Consider the following 19,773-nt stretch of genomic DNA (forward strand, 5'->3'; position numbering starts at 1 on the left):
GCCATGCAGGAGGAAGCAGCAGCAATGGCAGAAGGGCCTCAAAGAAGAAGGGAGGGGTGGCTCGGCAGCGGTCCGGGCTGCGATGAAAAGGCAGCAGTGTCGGGCCAGAGAGGGAGAAAGGTGAGATCCTGTCCACGGGATGGGATTCACAGACAGGATCGTAACAGTTGGAGTTGCATCAAAAGTATCGGACTTAGTGAAGAATGGAGACTGGGAGAGAGAGCCAGTGGGGATTTGCACTGGAAGGGAGGGAAGCAGGGAAAGAATGGGGACTGGAGGATAACAGAAAAAGAGCAGATGAAGAATGAGAACTGGCAGAGGCAGAGCAGGAGAAGAATAGTGTGGTTACTTGGAGACTGGGGGGAGAGAGCAATGAAGAATGGTGACAGAGGGAGAGCAGAGGAAGAACAGGGACTTGAGTACTGGGTGGTGGGAGAGCAGGGGAAGAACAGGAGACTCAGTGAATAGGGAAGCTAAGGGAAACAGAGATTGAGCAGGAATTTGAGGCAGACAGAAGTTTGACAATTGGGTAGATAAGAAAGGTGAGTGTATTACATAGGTTGGGAAAGGTATAATTGAGGATGCAAATAACCTAGGGTACTGGGGAGAATATGAAAGGAAATGAAAAGGAGTTGGGTGTAAAGAATGTGAGAGTAGGAATAGGGTTCTGAAGGTAGCTAAAGAGGAGTAAAATAAGGCTTGGTAGAGGGGCAAGAAACATAAGGGAGTCAGGGAGGGAATGTGTGAAAAGGAAGGGGACAGAGCTGGGACTTGTGAGGTAATGAGAGGCAGGGGAGGGTGTGAATACAGAAAGTAGAAATGAGGACTAGGGAGTAGATGAAAAAAGAACAAAAAAGGAGACTGGCAAAGTGCGAAAGATGGGGGGAATGGGAAGAGGTAAGAGTATGAGATAGAAAGCTGGTAAAAGTGAGAGGTGAAAAGGAGACTAAGGACTGGAGAATTAGAGATGAGAAGGGGTGACATTCAGCTTTGAGCAGATAGAGAGGCAGAGAGAAGAAAAATGGAGATAAAAGATGTAAGAAAAAGATTAGTGTCAGAGACAGATGTAGAAAAGGATGGGAAAAAGACAGGAGGAGAGAATAAATGTAAAATAGAAAGGAGATTCTGGAAAAGAACTTTGGAGATGACCAAAAAGAGAGAACAGGATCAAATAAACTGTCCACACAACAAAGGTAGAAAAGAAAACATTTTATTTTCAGTTGAAAGAGAAAGGAATATGCCAACTTTGGGAATATGTATCATTTCTATCTTTGTATGTTGCTCAGGATATGTAGAAATGCATTTTTATTTCTCCTTCTCCTATGTTGCACTGCTCATAGACAGGCCGATGCAAGGGTTTACATGTGTTTTAGATGCGCTAGCCAAGCATCTGATGCAATAAGGAGATCAGCACGTCCAACATGCATGCCCAAATTCACAGCCAATAGCGCTCATCACATGTAAATTCCAGGTAGATGAACCTATTAGTTATCATCCCCCAATGCAGAAAATTGATGGGTGCCCAAAACGCATTTTTTAATGTGGCAAATTTAATTCCAGCCTCAAGCTGTCATTAAATCAATCCACGAGTAAGGGCTCAGGAGAAATTTCAAAAAATAGTGTTCTATGTGGTTCTTACCTTTATTCTTAAACATCTACTACTTGCGGTGTTTAAAAATAAAGGTATAATGTAATGGCTTGTTAAAAAAATAAAATTCTGGATGCATAATATTAATGCACAATAGACCTGCTCCAGCCTGATTTCGCCTCTTATTAATGTGCATGTATATTGGGTGTCCAGAAATCAACCTGAAGCAGGATAAAATGGATGTTTGTATTGAGCGCTCGTTATAGTTGTGTGCACATAGCCACTTTTCCTGGGTACCTGATGCATTTGAGTGCTAGGAATCCCTAGTGCATCCTTTTTATTGCAGCAGCTCATTAAAATATAGCTTTTGGCACCAAGGAGACATGGCTGTGTGGCATTAGGAAAATGGGTGCTCAATATGAATGCCCGTTTTAATGCGCATCTTATTGCATCGGCCCAAGAGTCTGGCTTTTTGGGGTTTCCATTTCAGTTTTTGTGTCTTTCTGATTCTAAATTGTGGTTCCTTTTTTTGCGTTAGGTAAAGATCGGCCTATGTTCTGCTTGTGTGACTGTGCAGAGGGATTCTGTTATTATGTAGTGTCTGTGTAAGGATCTATAGCTTGTTCTGCTTTTTCAATAGAAGATTTATTGGTGTTCTAGGACCTGTAGTAAATGTCCTTTCATAGGTAAGTTTGTTGCTATGTAAGTCTTGAGCGTTAGAGCTATTATAGAATGGCTATTTGGTACAAAGGTTCTGAGTATGTTTTTGGCAGATTTTTGTGGTGTATCATAATGCGCCTCTTAGTGGAGAGAGAGATTGCTTTGTCAATGAAATGTAGAACCTAATTGGTTTAAAATAATCAAAAATATAATTCAATAGAAGAGAAAAGGCATGACATTATAGTTTAAAGGATACACTCCTTTTTCAACCTCTAATGCATAACAAGAGAGAGATCATTTTTGTCTAACAATATACTAGGAGTGGGCTGTCAATTTTTTAATTATGCACTGCTTAGAGATTTTTATAACAAGCAGTATATCAAATTTAATGAAAGAATACATAATCAGTTGGGTAAAGGGAAAGAGTCACAGTTTTGGGATCAGGGTCACACTTATGTCTAGTTATAGATTATAAATAGTATTACATTTTAACTTTAAAAAATTAAGAGAGTCTTCAAGCTTATGTTGTGAATAAGGTGAAAGTGCATTTTTACTTGGATACAGGTGCCAAATTTCCTAGCTACGTTTCAGGTATCCCCTGGATCACATCAAAAGTTATTTCATGGCTCTAGGAGAGAGGGTGAAGCCAATAGATGCACAGGTGGTTTCCTCCTCAATTCTCCCAGTTGGGAATAAAAGGCCAAGGTAGAGAAGCTCAAATTCTGGAGATGAATGAATGGTTGCATAGATGGTGTTGACAAGAGCATTATGGCTTTCTGGACCATGGGATGGCATTCCAAGGACTGTTGAGCAAAGATGGTGTCCACCTATTCGAGAAGGACCGAAGTGCCTTCCAGACAGATTGGCACATCTTCTGAGGAGGAGATTAAACTAGGATTATTGGGGATGGGTGAAAAAAGCCCTCAAATTAATAAAACATTATATTTCTATAAAAATGGGCAAAATGGGAAAAATATGGAAGGCTATGAATATAAATGCACATAATATGGGAAATAAAGTCCCAGATCTAGAAGTAGTCTTGCAAGAGATTGACTCAGATGTAGTGGCACTCACAGAGACATGGTAGACAGAAAACCACAACTAGGACACAGTTATTCCAGGCTACAACCTACTCAGAAAGAACAGGGTAGAAGAAAGGAAGACTGAGTAGTGCTATATATATATCTATATATATATCTATATATCTCTCTCTCTCTCTCTCTCTCTCTCTCTATATATATATATATATATATTTATTTAAAAATATTTCTTTACCACCTGCTCTAAATAAATCGCAGTGGTTCACAAAATAACAGTTAATTTTACAGAAATACACATAACTTATTATAATTACATGTACACATTAAAACAATATTAGAACTGCTGTGAATTAACTATTGCCATATTAGCTCTTCAAGGTCCTCTAAATGCCACACAGTGTTGCTTTTCAAACTCCTGCTTACCTAACCAGGTCTTCAGAGTTTTAAAAAATGTATTGGTGTCAGATACAGTCCTCATTTGTTCCAGCACAGAGTTTCATAAAGCTGGGCCTGCCACTGAAAACACACAATTTCTACCCTCACCAATATGTGCTTGCCAAACTGATGGAACTTCCATCAGACATTTATTTTGAGACCGTAGTATTTTGGCTGGAATATATATCTGCAAAGTGGCATCAAGTGATCCATTTAAGTATCAGAGTTTATTTATTTATTTATTTTTGATTTTTATATACCGATGTTCCTGTATAGAATACATATCGCACCGGTTTACAGAGAACTGAACTGTCGCCCCAGGGGCGGATACATTGGAACAAGGTTGATACGAACTTACAGTGAACAAGAGGGATGCAATTAAAAACATGATAGCTAACATGATAGGTACAATTAAAACATATTTACAATGCCATATTTACAGTGGCATAAGTGGAAGAACGGCTGTGAAGCACCTTTCATCGGACCTTAACCCTCCGGGAATGCCTGGCTGAAGAGCCATGTTTTTAGTTTCTTTTTGAAAACCAGAGGGCAAGGTTCTTGGCGGAGGTCCGGTGGGAGCGAGTTCCAAAGAGGAGGACCCGCTGTGGAGAGGGCGCGTTTCCTTAGTAAGGTTTTGGCCGGCTGGGTGTGCAGCAAGTCCTTGTACGCTCTTCTGATGGGTCTATTAGAAGTGTGTGGCTGCAGTTGGAAGGTTAGGTTGAGGGGGGAGATGTTGTGTAGAGCCTTGTGGATCATCATGAGGGCTTTAAAGAGAGTTAGTACGTTATGTTTTCTTTTTGACTATACTGGCACTCAGTGCCGGGCAGCCAACATTGATGTAATATGGTTGTATTTTTTTTCTCCAGAAAGCATCAGTGTTGTCACATTCTGTAGCAGTTGTAATAGGCGGAGTGAGGAGTTTGAGACACCTCAAAAGAGTGAGTTGCCATAATCAAACCTGGAGAAAATCAAAGAATGTAAGACCATTCTAAAATCCTCTTTAACCAGAAGAGGATGAAATTGTCTAAGCATCCATAGGCTTCATGTAACCAATCCTAATCTGATTCTTGATATATATTTTCATGGCGAGGTAAGTACAGAGTAATATCTCTAAATCTCAAATTGATGAAAATATTGGGATACTATGTCCATTAAAATTCAGTTTTACATTCCTGTCTATATATAAAAAATAATAAAGTAACAGAACTACAGGGTTTATGAGGTAAACAGGAGGCACAATGGATTAATTTGTAAAGAGAGAATGGAATATCAGTTTATACTGGTGTGATATATACACCTCCTTCACAGGCAGAAGACATGGTTAGAGACCTCATGGGGGACACTCAAATAGTTGCTAGAGGTGCTATTGTTAGGTGTTTCCAATCTGCTGGATATTGATTGGGACATCCCAGCTAAAGTGTTTTTTTCTTGGTTTTTTTTTTTTAAGAATGGAGATCCTGAATTCTCTACAGGGAGAACTGATAATGGAACCCACCAGGAATGTGAGATATTGGTGCTTACCAATGGGGTCATTGTTTCTCATGTAGTAGATAATCATCTGGGATCCAGTGATCACTGGATGGTGTAGTTCAGGATAATAGCACAGATAATGATGGTTAATTTGTTACATTGTTAATCTGTTTGTTAAAATGGGGGAGTAACTCAAGGAGTCCTTAGATGGATGGGAAAATCTATGTTAAGTAGAAAATTAAAAGGAGATATTGTAAGGGGAGATACAACAGATGCATTTAAATACCTAAGAGGTATCAGAACAAGGGAGGTGGGTCCCCTTTCAATAGAAAGAAGTCTCTGAAATAAGGGGTCATGGGATTGGGGTTAAAGAGGGTAGACTGAGGAATAATCTAAGAATAATTTCTTTATAGAAAGGGTGGGAGATACATGGAAAAATCTCCCAGTGCAGGTGGTGGAAACTAGGACAATATTTGAATTCAAGAATGTTTGGGTCAAGCACAGGGGACTTCTGAGGGAGTAGTAAGGAATGTAGTGCTGAGCAGTTGTGTGAATGAATAAACTAGATGGGCCGTATGGTCTTTTTCTGCCATCACGTTTCTTTCGGGCCGATACAGTAAAAAAACGTGGGAGAGTGGGCGAGCGCCCGCTCTCCTGTGCACGAGATACAGTAAATAAATTTAATTAAATTAGGCCCGGCAGTAAAAAGAGGCGCAAGGGACACTAGCACGTCCCTATCGCCTCTTTTTAGACAGGAGCGGCAGCTGTCAGCGGGTTTGACAACCGACACTCAATTTTGTCGGCATCGGTTCTCGAGCCCACTGACAGCCACGGGTTCGGAATCCGGACGCCAGGAAAATTGAGCGTCCGGTTTTCAACCTCCAAGCCGCAGGCCGATTTCAAATTTTTTTTTTACTTTTTTAAACTTTCGGGATCTCAGACTTAATATCGCCATGATATTAAGTCGGAGGATGCACAGAAAAGCAGGTTTTACTGCTTTTCTGTGCACTTTCCTGGTGCCCAGAGAAATTAGCGCCTACCTTTGAGTAGGCGCTAATTTCTGAAAGTAAAATGTGCGGCTTGGCTGCACATTTTACTTACTGAATCACGCGGGAATACCTAATAGGGCCATCAACACGCATTTGCATGTTGCGGGCGCTACTAGATTCGGGGGGGTTGGACGCGCTATTACCCCTTACTGAATAAGGGGTAAAGCTAGCACGTTGAAATTGCGCGTCCAAATGCCGGCTAACAGTGCGCTCCATCGGAACACATTGTACTGTATCGGCCTGTATGTAAATAAACAAAACAAAACAAAACCTTCTTTTAGTTCACTTCGTGTTGCCTTCTTGCATTACTCAAATTTCCCAGAAAAACGTGTCATTTACAAATCACTAGCATCTAAATTCCAGGAAAGTAAGGATATGCATGTTAGAAGGGTCTGCCTAGGATCAAATAAGCATTTGCAAAGGGAAGAAAAAGAAAAAAAAGTAGGGCAAGCAAACAAACAATGCTTCTTCCTCTCCAGAATTATATTCTCGGCAAAATCAAAGACTATATATGTATAGATCTATATAGCTAAATCTATGACTCTCTCTCTCTCTTTAAATTTAAATATAAATATATATATATATATATATATATATATATACACACACACACGCATACAAACACCTTCTGCATAGTATAAAATTTCAAACTGAACAGATTTACTGGCGATAATTTGGGATATAGATAGATTAGAATCTATTCAACAAGGACAGAGATGAGGGAAAGGGGAGGAGTAGCTCTTAATGTAAAAATTAAGTTCAAAACAACTTAAATTGCAAGGGAGTCCTCTAGATAATCTTGGAAAAGGAAGATGGCACTTTTATTTATTCTTGTGTGGACTGCAGACCACTGACATAGATGGAATAACTGGACAGAGATCTGGTCGCAGACATTCAAAAGGTGGTAATGAAGGAGGCAGCCATTTAACCTGTTGAATGTGGCCCATTTTAACCTGCTGAATGTGGACTGGCATATCCCATCTTCAGAATCGGTAAATAGTAGAGACCCTTATGGTAGGCCAAAGTCTTTATAGAGAAGAGGGGCATCCTGAGAGAACTAAATTACTTGCCATCAAGATAGACAGATTATTGGGGTAATGCCAATATGGATTCAACAAATGGAAGTCTTGCCTTTCAAATCTGATTTTTTTTTGTTTGTTTGAAGGGGTTAAACATGTGCTTAAGGGTGAAACAGCTGATATAGTGCATCTTGATTTTCTGAAAACATTTGACAAAGTCCCTCATGAGATACCAGGAAGCTAAAGTGTCATGGGATAGCAGGCAATATGGATTGATAGCTGGTTAAAGGATAGGAAAAAGAATAGGACTGAATGGTCATTTCATTCAGTGGAGAAAGTTAAATAGTGGCATTTCCCAGAGATCTGTACTGGGATCAGGACTTTTTTTTCCTCACTTTTTATTTGTAATATGGAGTCAGAGCATTTATTTAATTATTTATTTAAAAATATTTCTATACCGTCTTTCCCAAACAGTAGTTGACCAAAACGGTTTACAAGTTTTCAAAATAAAATAGGAGATAACAGCTACTAATTAAATAAAATAAAAATACAAAAATAATATACAATATAAAATATAAACAAAAAGATAGTAAAGTTAAGAAAAAAAAAACCAATGTATACTTTTAAGCCCTGATTCTAATTACTTCTCCTCAGATTTTTAATTTAACTATGCTGAATTTTATACAAAACAGAAATTTAGTCAGAAACAGTTAAGGAATAATGTAGAGCCAAAATTCCCAAAGTTTTTCATATAGTTTACAATAATATGATTAACTGGAAGTCTATAGATATATGAGATCTCAGAGAATTATGCATTCATTCCTTCTTGTTCAACAAAAGCTTCTTTGAATAAATATGTTTTTACTGATTTTTTGAATTCTTTGTGACTGGTGATTTCTCTCAGAGCGTTTCAGAGCGAATTCCAGAGTAAGGGACCCGCTACAGAAAAGGCTCTTTCTCTGGTTATGTTTAATCTTGCATGCCTGATTGGGGGAACATCAAGTAGGTTCTTACTAGCAGATCTGAGGCTTCTGGTTGGTTTATAGAGGTGCATAACCAGGTCGAGTCGGGATCATATATTAATGAGTGAATTAGTGATAATACTTTGTATTTGAATCAGAATTTAATTAGGAGCCAGTGTAATTTGAATAGAATGGGTGTGATATGTCGTCTCATTGGTGATCCTGTCAGTAAACGAGCTGCAGCATTTTGAATCTGCTGCAGAGCTCTCAAAATGGAATCAGACAAGCCTAAGAAAAGACTGTTACAGTAATCTAAACCGGAGAAAATGAGAGATTGAAGCACTGTTTGAAAGTCGGATTTGAATAAAAGGGGTTTTAATCTTTTTAAAGTATGAAGTTTGAAACATGATATGTTAGAGATAAATTAGTATCCAATTGTATACCTAGGTTACAAGCTACTCTTTTGATTTCTATTACCTCATTTCCTAATGTAATCGATGATGGTGGCCAGCTTGCAGGGTTTTCAATCACGCTTAATAGTAAAATCTCTATTTTTTTGGTATTGAGTTTAAGTCTGTTATGAATTAGCCATTGCTCAACTGTCTTTATGTAGATTTTACATAGGGAGATGGTGTCAGCCCATGAGGATTTATATGGGACAAAGAGTTTGTATATCATCCGCATAGATCTTAAATTGGATATCTAATATTGATAGTATTTACACAATGGTAGAAGATAAATGTTGAATAATACTGGAGACAAAGAGGACCCTTGTGGGACTCCAGTAACTTGGGTATAGATTTTCAAAAATGTACCTTTAAGATTTACTTGATAACAGCGGTTAGTGAGATAGCTGTTATACCAGTTTAATACTGTATTTTGTAAACTGATAGTTTGAAGTCTGGACAGAAGTATCTTATGATCTAGCGAATCAAACGCTGCGGAGATATCCAATAATATTAACAAGAAATCAGTGTTCGAATCAAATCCTCTGACATATGTGTCAAATAGGATAAAGCATAAATGTTGGCAAGTTAAATGTAAGACATTGATAAGACAGGCTTAGAGAGAATTTGAAAAGAAGTTGGCTGTAGAGGCAAAAACAGTAAAAACCTTTTTAAATATATCCGAAGCAGAAAGCCTATGAAGGGAGTCAGTTGGACCGTTAGATGATCGGGGGGTTAAAGGGGCACTTAGAGCATCGCAAAAATATTAAATGATTTCTTTGCTTCGTGTTTACTGAAGAGGATGTTGGGGAGGTACCCGTAATGGAGAAGGTTTTCATGGGTAATGATTCAGATGGACTGAATCAAATCAAGGTGAACCTAGAAGATGTGGTAGGCCTGATTGACAAACTGAAGAATAGTAAATCACCTGGACCGGATGGTATACACCCGTGGCACCTAATAGCGCCCTCAACATGCAAATGCATGTTGATGGCCCTATTAGGTATGTGCGCGGGATACAGAAAGTAAAATGTGCAGCCAAGCCGCACATTTTACTTTCAGAAATTAACGCCGACCCAAAGGTCGGTGCTAATTTCTTCCGGCACCGGGAAAGTGCACAGAAAAGCAGTAAAAACTGCTTTTCTGTGCACCCTCCGACTTAATATCATAGATATTAAGTCGGAGGTCCCGAAGAGTAAAAAAAGTTAAAAAAATAAAATAATAAAATTTGAATTTGGCCCGCGCTTGTCGGGCCGAAAACCGGACACTCAATTTTGCCGGCGTCCGGTTTCCGAGCCCGTAGCTGTCAGCGGGCTCAAGAACCGACGCCGGCAAAATTGAGCGTCGGCAGTCAAACCCGCTGACAGCCGCCGCTCCTGTCAAAAAGGAAGTGCTAGGGACGCGTTAGTGGCACCGGCGAATGGCTGGTGCGCGTGCCAGGAGAGCGGGCATTCGCCCGCTCTCCCACAGACTTTACTGTATCGGCCCGAGTGTTTGGGCCACCCGGCATTAATGATCATAACATGATCAATTTTCATTTGATAACCAGATGAAGGACACTAAGGATATCTATTGTGACAGAATTAAAATTTTGTAAGGGAGACTAGGAAAAAATGAGAAAAATGATTAGGAAAAAATTGAAAGTTAACAACTGGAAATGATAAGAGTTTACATTGGGTATGTTTAAAAATACCATTTTGGAGGCCCAGATTAACTGCATTAGAACATAAGAAGTTTCCATACTGGGATTTCCAGAAAGCATTTGACAAAGTCCCTCATGAGAGACTTCTTAAGAAATTGAAAAGTCATGGGATGGTGGCAGTGTACAATTGTGGATTGCCAACTGGTTAAAAGACAGAAAGAGAGTAGGGCTAAATGGTAAATTTTCCCCAATAGAAAAAGGTGAATAGTGGAATGCCCCAGGAATCTGCTCTGGGACCACTGCTTTTTAATATATTTATAATTGACCTGGAAATGGGAACAAAAAGTGAGGCGATCAAATGTGCTGACACAAAATTATTTAAAGTTGATAAATCGGAAGAGGATTGTGAGAAACTGCAAGAGGACATTGCAAAACTGGGAGACTGGGTATGAAAATGGAAAATAAAATGTAATGTGGACAAGTGAAAAGTGATGCACTTAGGAAAGAGAAACCCAAATTTTAGATAGATGATGCAAGATTCCACGTTAGGAGTCACCACACAGGAAAAGGATCTAGATGTAATCGTCGAAAATATGTTGAAATCTTCTGCTCAGTGTGCAGCAGCAGCCAAAAAAGCAAATAGAATGTTAGGGATTATTAGGAAAGTAATGGAAAATAAAACAGAGAATATCATAATGCCTCTGTATCGCTCCATGGTGTGACCTCATCTTGAGTATTGTGTGCAGTTCTGGTCACCACATCTCAAAAAAGATATAGCAGAATTAGCAAAGGTTCAGAGAAGGGTGATAAAAATGATAAAGGGATGAAACAATTCCCCTATGAAAAAAGGCTAAAGAGGTTAGGACTCTTCAACTAGGAGAAGAAAGTGGTTGAGGGACAGAGGTCTACAAAATAATGAGTGGAATGGAACAAGTAAACATTAATCAGTTGTTTACTCTTTCAAAAAGTACAAAGACCAGGGGACACACAATAATGTTTCTAGTTAATATATTTTAAAATAATAAGAGAAAATATGTTTTTACCCAATGTATAATTAAGCTCTTGAATTCATTGCCAGAGGATTTGGTGAACGCTCTTAGTGTAGCTGCATTTAAAGAACATTTGGACACGTTCTTGGAAAAAAAGTCCATTAAGGTAGAGCTGCAGAAATCCACTGCTTATTCTTGGGATATGCAGCTTAGAATATATCTACCTCCTTGGTATCGTGCCAGGTACATGTGACATGGCTTGGCCACTGTTGGAAAAAGGATACTGGGCTTGATGGACCTTTGGTCTGACGCAGTATGGCAAGTCTTACGTTCTTACCTTCTAATATGTTGAAATCCTCTTGTCAGTATGCAGTGGTAGCCAAGAAAAAAATAAAATGAAAAGGAATTATTATGAAAGGAATGGGGAATAAAATGAAGTATGTCATAATACCTCTACACTTCATGATGAGAACACATCTCGCATATTATGTGCACTTCAGGTTACCACATCTCAAAAAGAATATAGCAGAATTAGAAAAGGTACAGGGGTTACCGGTGCCATTGGTCGGTCCCTGTCACATGGTAGGAGGTAGCCCCTGTGACATAGTAAAGGCAAAAGGCCATCGGCACCATTTTGATTACTGGCAGCCGACGGCCCAAGTGCAGGAGATCACTCCCGGACCTCCGCTGGACCACCAGGGACTTTTGGCAGGTCTTTGGGGGGGGGGGGTTCAGGAGGATGGGGGGTTGTAGCTAATTAAATTTAAAGGGTTGGGATGGGGGTTTTTTTTCCCACAGAAAGAGAACGATAAAAGTTTTCTGATCTGGAGACTGGATCGAAATGGCCCTCCCCAGACCCGAAAACGAAATGGGGACCAAAAATAATGTTATGCACTCCCCTAATTTGCTCCGTAAGACGTAGAAATGCCTGGGAACAGAGCCGGTTTAGCACACCATTTTTTTTTTTTTTTTTTTAAATTTTCCCCCTCTGAATCCTAGGTGCATCTTATGGAGTGAAAGATACGGTATATTTTTACCTACTTTTTTTTACTCAATGCATAATTAAACTCTAGAATTCATTGCCGGAGGATGTGGTAAAAGCTCTTAATGTAGCTAAGTTTAAAAAAGACTTGGATAATTTCCAGGAAGAAATGTCCTTTAACCATTATTAAGGTAGATTTGAAGAAATGCACTGCTTATGCCTGGAATAAGCAGCATGGAATCTATTAATCTTTGCGGATCCTGCCAGATACTTGTCACCTGGATTGGCCACTGAATACTGAGCTTGACAGACATTTTGTTCTGATCCAGTATGGCAAATCTTAAAGGCTAAGATCTACCTCTTGTAAAACCATGCTGTAATGGATTCCAGAAAATTCACTATTCTCTTTTTTAGCAGCAAACTTACTAGCACAAAGTTATGCCTCTTCTACCAAATGCATAACTTGTACAGGTGAATTTGCATGCATTCTCTGCAAAATAGAAAAGTATGTGGGCAAGTACCAGCTCTGCTCCCTAGAATGCCTCTCCTCAGAACATGTATAATACGCATGAAATTGAGTTATGTCCTTACTTTTACAGTAGTTAAACTCCAGGCAATTTTATAACAACCATTTACATGCATAAAAATGTTTCTTATGCAAATAAAGGGGTTTGAAATTCAGCTCTATTAACAGGCTTCAGAATGTGACAAACATTTTTATTCTAAAATGAATTAAAACTAAATATAAATTAAACCATAAAAAAATATTCACATACAGGCACATATAGATAAAAACACGCACATCCACATGTTCCCATGCACACCGAATTAAAAGAGAAGGCAACAAAATTCATAAAGGGGATGGAATGGCTCCCCAGTGATGAGAGGCTACATAAGTTAGGTCTCTTGAGTTTAGAGAAGAGAAGGCTGAGAGGGGAAATGATAGCAATTTATAAATTCATGAGTAGGGTGGCTCAGGTAAATAAGAAACATAATTTCAAAGAATACTAAAACAAAAAAAATAAAAATGGACCATCCTTGAAATTAACAAGCAGTAGATTTAGAATAAAAATATGCATAACTAAAATGTGGATTCTGCTGCCAGAGGACATGGTCACAGCGATGTTGGACTTGGGCCTGGGCTATAGGTGTCAGAACTTCATCTCCAGACAGGGCCCCAGCATTGGAGGCTTCAGAAAAAGCCAAGGCCCAGGCATCTGGACCTGGTCATCAGGCCAGGCCCAGGCATCAGAACTCAGGTCACTGAACCAGACCGCACTCTCAGGCCTCCAGCCAGGCCCAGACATCTGGACCTGGTCATCAGGCCAGGCCCAGGTATCAGAACTCAGGTCACTGAACCAGACCGCACTCTCAGGCCTCCAGCCAGGCCCAGACATCAGGACCTGGCCTGGCATTGGTTTCAGATACCCAACAGATCAGGTAAGCATTTTTTTTGTGGGGGCCTCGTGTCTCGGCCAAGGTCCAAGAATTAGCCTGGGCCTAGGCCGAGACCCTGGCATTACATTCAGGCCTAGGTCACAGCCCTCACTATGGGCCTAGTCCTCTGCCCTAGGTGAGCCCTCAACGTCAGTGTACGTCAGACCAAAATGTTTTAACCAAATTAAACAAATAACATTCATTTAATTTGGGGGGGCCACTAAATTTCTTTCAGGACCCCCTGAATTAAATGAATTGGCCCTTGTTGCATTTTGCAAATTCAGTTAATATGAATGCACATCCCTACTCTTTATCCATTTTAATTAAAATGATGCAAGTAGAGATGGATGCTATCATTTTAGTAGTAAGTGAAGCCCTCAGAGAAAGAATGAGGGGACTGAAACTGGAACTGACTGGCTATATCGTAGAAATGATACTGTATAGCTATGGTTTTTTTGTTTTTTATTTTAACTATGTTCAATGGTTTAGCTGGTATATTTTTTTTTTGCCATTTCAAATAGCCATATTAAGCATAAATCCTCTATCTTTTTATCATGGAATGTAGGACCCTCACTCCCCGAGTTTGTGTATCAATCAAACTCAAATTTGGTAAAGAGTCACTTTGCTTTATTAGAAATCCACTTTGTTTTGTTAATTTTTTATAATTTAAATTTGTTAAAATGTGCAAAAATCTCCCAACATGCTGATGAACTTCAAGCTGCATGAATCATAGGAACATACTTCATTTGACAAACCTCAAGAAAGTCTCGAATCTCAATCCAAAACTTCATGTGTTTCAATACATTTTAAAAAGAATACTCATCTGAAAATATTGGCTAGAAGTCCAAAGTCCCAACATGATCGTGTTTTGAACAGACAGGTCCTGCTTCAGGGGAAATGTGTTCTCAAAACTTGACTCTTATCCATCAGCGAGATTTCCAATCCGTTCCTTCAGCAAATTTCTTTTGGCTGGCTATTTTGCATTCTTTTTCTCTATTGCTGAAAGAACGGATTGGAAATCTCGCTGATGGATAAGAGTCAAGTTTTGAGAACACATTTCCGCTGAAGCAGGACCTGTCTGTTCGAAACACGATCGTGTCGGACTTTGGACTTCTAGCCAATATTTTCAGATGAGTTTTCTTTTTAAAATGTATTGAAACACATGAAGTTTTGGATTGAGATTCGAGACTTTCTTGAGGTTTGTCAAATGAAGTATGTTCCTATGATTCATGCAGCTTGAAGTTCATCAGCATTATAAAAATTTAACAAAACAAAGTGGATTTCTAATAAAGCAAAGTGATCAAATTTGAGTTTGATTGATACACAAACTCAGGGAGTGAGGGTCCTACATTCCATGATAGAGGATTTATGCTTAATATGGCTATTTGAAATGGCAAAAAATATATACCAGCTAAATCATTGATCATTGTTTGTGTCACTACTTAAAGGTTTGCTGGAATACACGTAGTGTATTTTGGGCAGAGTTTGTGATTGATATCGTACTATTTTTAGCTATGCCATGGGCCAAATCGGTTGGGGGGTTAGGTATGGATGGGGGTAAGACAAGTGAGTTTATTTATTTATTATTATTATTATTATTATTATTATTTCTGAATTTTTCAATACAAATCAAGTATTTGTTCAAAAGAAAACTTTGATTAATCATTAATGAAACAACATACATATAACAGCATTCAAAACATAAATCTCTTCCTTAAAGTCTTAATCTGAAATCTCAACAATCTCATCAGTTGGGGAGATAAGATTTTGAGGAGTAACACACAAAGGGGTAGATTTTATAAAAGTACGCCTGCGCGTACTTTTGTTCATGCACCAGGCACAAACAAAAGTACGCCAGATTTTAATAGCTACGCGCGCAGCTGCGCATCTCGTTTAAAATCCGGGGTCGGTGCGTGCAAGGCTGCCCAAAATCAGCAGCCTGCGCATGCTGAGCCGTGCAGCCTGCCTCTGTTCCCTCTGAGACCGCTCCGAAATCGGAGCGGCCTTGGAGGGAACTTTCCTTCCACCCCCCCGCACCTTCCCCTCCCTACCCCCCCCCCCCCACACCTTTGTTTTAAAAGTTACGCCTACCGATTCTCCGGCCCGAGAGCTGTTTCGGAGGCCTCGGCCACTCCCCCGAAACACTCCCGGGCCGGAACCATGCCCGCGGCCCCGCCCCTGAATGACGCGCCGGCCACGACACGCCCCCCCCCAGTAAAGCCCCAGGACTTACATGCATCCCGGGGCTTTGTGCGCGCCGGCAGCCTATGCAAGATAGGCTCGGGGCGTGCAGGGGGAGTTTGGGGTACCCCTTTGAAAATCTGCCCCAAAATATATAGGAAATGGTATAGCCCTGAACTAAGTGGTGTTCATTTATTTCAAATCTCTATGAGGCACTATCAACAGAAAAGGAATCAATAAACTCTCTTAAATGCTCAGGTGCAAAAAATATGTAACAATCACTCCCCTTCACTACAACACATTTGCAAGGATAGCGCAACATAAACGTTGCGCCTAGGGAAACAGTCTCCTGCCTCATGCTTTAAAAGGCTTTACGCCTTTCTTGCGTGATTTTAGAGTTGTCTGGAAACATTCATATTGTTAAACCATGAAAGGGGGTATTTAAATGCTGAAAATATCTAGACATCATTTTGCTAACATCCTGTTCTGCAATCACTGTCACAATCAGTGTAGCACATTCAATAATCTCAATTGCAGAGGATTCTAGAAACATAGTTAGATTATCTACATCAAACTGATTTTGTTCTTGCGGTACATTTTCCCTTCTTTCAGCTCTAGTTCTAGGAATGAAATAAACCTTATTTATCACAGGCATATCAGAGTCCGTCATTAGAAGGATCTCTCGGAGATATCTTTTAAAAGTTATTATCGGCAATCCCCCCATAATTTTAGGAAACATAATCAGTCTAACATTTAATCTCCGATTCCAGTTTTCTAAATGTTCCAATCGTCTGGACAATGCTGTTCTATCTTTTATAATAGCTTGATTGAAATCTTGGATATTTCTTATTTCAGTTTCCATTCCATCCTCTTTTAGTTTTATATCTTGCAGGGTTTGACTATGTTCAGAAATCTTATTGTTAAAGGAAGAAGCTAATTTTTCCATTTTCTGGTTGCTAGTTCGTACAGCAACTGTGGGACTGGTTGTAAGGTCCTATAATGTCTCCCTAGTTACCACAGCTGGTCTAATGGGGGTTGCTATGTGCTCACCCGATGAAGCTGGAATTCTGGTGGCTGATGCAGTGGCTTCTATTCAGCCAGGAGTCTCTGATATTCCCCCAAGGAGTTCCCTCATCGGCTCTGGCTGAATAGCTGCCTCGCTTCCTCCTCCCTGCCTTCCTGAGATGCTGACATCATCATTCAGCGTCTCTTGCAGGGCCTCTAGCGATGATGCTCCCCTCTCAGTCGGTGGTCAAATTTCGGGGGGGGGGGGGGGGGAGGCTGAGGGAAACCTCTGCCTCAAGCGGGGTCGAGTCTCCTCCTTTCGGCACCGCAGCAAGGCTACTCCCTCCATTCGTCACTGCTCCCGGAGTTGTAAAGGTAGTGATGAGCCTCTGCTCCTTTAGCTGTGTCGATATAGAGGGGAAAATTCTCATTTTCCCCTTCCGTTTCGCGGGCATTAATTTATTTATTTTCTGAATGTAACAGCAATCCAGGAAAGAAAAAAAATGCCACTGTAACTCCAAGTACTTGGCAGCTCGCTCTTATGACTCCACTCAGGGCGCCAACTTGCCCCCCAGCCAAGTGAGTTTATTTAATATTGTAACATGCTTTGATGTCACTGATGAGAAGCATGAAATTAGGTTATCTACCTTATAAATGGGCTCTGACCGACGGCCCGCAAATGCGCAGTAGAGAGCAGCTCTACCGCGCATGTGCGAGCGAGTCGGTCAGAGCCGAGCGTGCCCGAAAAAAAAAAATGGCGCTGGGGCCGCAGGAGCGGCGGCAGCGGTGGCGAGAAGCAGGCGCGGAGGCGGCAAGAAGCAGGAGCGGTGGCGGCGAGAAGCAGGTGTGGGAGGAGCAGGAGCGGCGGCAGCGGCGACGAGCAGGAGCGGCCCCCTCGCGCGCGCGGGAGGGACACCCCCCTCCCCACCGGAGATCTTCCGTCTGTGGATGAGCTGAAAGGGGAGGGCATTGGGGGAGGGAGAATAGAGGGTGAGAGGGAGGGAGAATAGAGGGGGAGGAGGGGGAAGGTGAGAGGGAGAATAGAAGGTGAGAGGGAGAATAGAAAGTGAGAGGGGGAGGGGGAGGGAGAATAGAGGGGAATAGAGGGGGAGGGGGAATAGAGGGGGGAGGGGAAGGTGAAAGGGAGGGAGAATAGAGGAGGGAGGGAGAATAGAGGGGGAGGGAGAGGGAGGGAGAATAGAGGGAGGGAGGAATGACGACGGGGAGGGAGTGGGAAGGAAATGGACCGAAAATTTTTTTTTTAAATGTAGCCCGTTGTTACGGGCTTAACGGCTAGTACTAAAATATATGATCTGAATGTCAGCTACATAAACAGAGCTATTGAAATCCATTGAGTGCAACACTCTCCCTAGTGGCTGCATAAAAATATTAAACAGTATTGGGGAGAGTGATAAACCTTGGAGAACTTCACAGGACATTTCTACTGGAGGTGAAACACAACCATTGCTATACATCGATACCTTCTGGCCTGAAAATAACAAGGCTAGCCATTTTAGTGCCAGATCTCTAATCCCCATCAAATAATATTGACTAAGAAGAATCTCAAGATCAATAAGATCAAAGTGGCAGTCAAATCTAATGAAAGAAGAAGAACTTATTCCTCTTTACCTAAAAACTGGGAAATATCATCCTGAATTGACACAAACATCATTTCCAAACTATTCCTTTTCTAAATCCAGCAATACATGGAGGAGGAGGAGGATTAGCTTTTTATATGCAGAGCAAGAGAGATTTCTTTAACATTCTTTTTTCCTCCATAAGGTATATAAAACTTTAAAAGACCACCAGAATTCTGGTACTGGTTCTAGATTCTTTACAGATTGTGATGCCTTTTCTTGGACCAACATAGAAAATATTCAAATTGTTCATGAGCTCTTGAGATCTGACATCTTTTTTCACAGAGTAATATTTCAATATAGCCAATGTTAGATACGGCTCTGGTGAACTGATGCTTTAAACTACTCATAAGGGGTGACTGACACTTGTTTGGTCAATATGTAAATGTCTAGTGGCTAACTGTGCCATTCCTGGAATATATATCTGAAAGGCACTGCTACATATCAACCCCAAACTATATGCTGTCTTATTCCTTGTTTTTACATAGCAGTTAGCAAGCTGGAAAACCAGTTTTATTCCCCTAAAATAAAAAACAAATTAAACACATTTCAGCTTTCTGTAAAGAATACTGCCTCCTTAAAAGTAGATATTAACTTGTTTGCTTACAATACATGGCAGTAAAACAATGTCACTTGCTGCAATGAATTATCACATAGATAATGAATGAAAAAGAGTGACCAGTCAGCCCATGCGGTCTACCCAGCTATTCCTGAATAGAATGCAAGGATATATCCTAGCCAGCAGTCATATAGCATGACTGCTTATAAGCTATCACTCTTCGTCATCTTCCTCATTTGTACTCTACCGTCTTGGGTAGATGAAAATTAAGGATCCTCCACTTAGTTCATACACAGCACCCCTGCCTTCTCATGTGTAACCACAAAGCTTTACAATAATCAAAATAGCTAGCAGTACAAGTATGCCTGCTTCCCACCAATACAGAATGTGAAGTAAAACGAAGTCCAGTTACATATTTTAGTTTAGATAATCTAGAAAGAAGGTATTTAGGGCAGAGTTTCCCCATATTATTCAAGATTTCAGGATAACCACAATGAATATGCGTGAGATCTATCTGCATGCACTGGAGACCCATATATGGAAATGTATTTCATGCATATTCATTGCAGATGTCTGAAAACTCAACTGGCTGTTGTCTCTGTAGCATAGGTTTGGGAACCACTGATTTAGGATGTTTTTGCATGGCAGAGGGGGATCAAAGGATGCACATCA

General features: G+C 40.4%; 1 protein-coding gene across 5 annotated transcripts in view; it reads right to left on the reverse strand.

The window, feature by feature from the left end:
- Nucleotides 1-19,773, reverse strand: part of DOCK1 (dedicator of cytokinesis 1) — a 1,428,876-nt gene that overhangs the window by 671,054 nt on the left and 738,049 nt on the right. The window lies entirely within an intron of this gene.

This window comes from Rhinatrema bivittatum, chromosome 7 (assembly GCF_901001135.1).
Source record: "Rhinatrema bivittatum chromosome 7, aRhiBiv1.1, whole genome shotgun sequence".
NCBI classification, from domain to species: Eukaryota; Metazoa; Chordata; class Amphibia; order Gymnophiona; family Rhinatrematidae; genus Rhinatrema; species Rhinatrema bivittatum.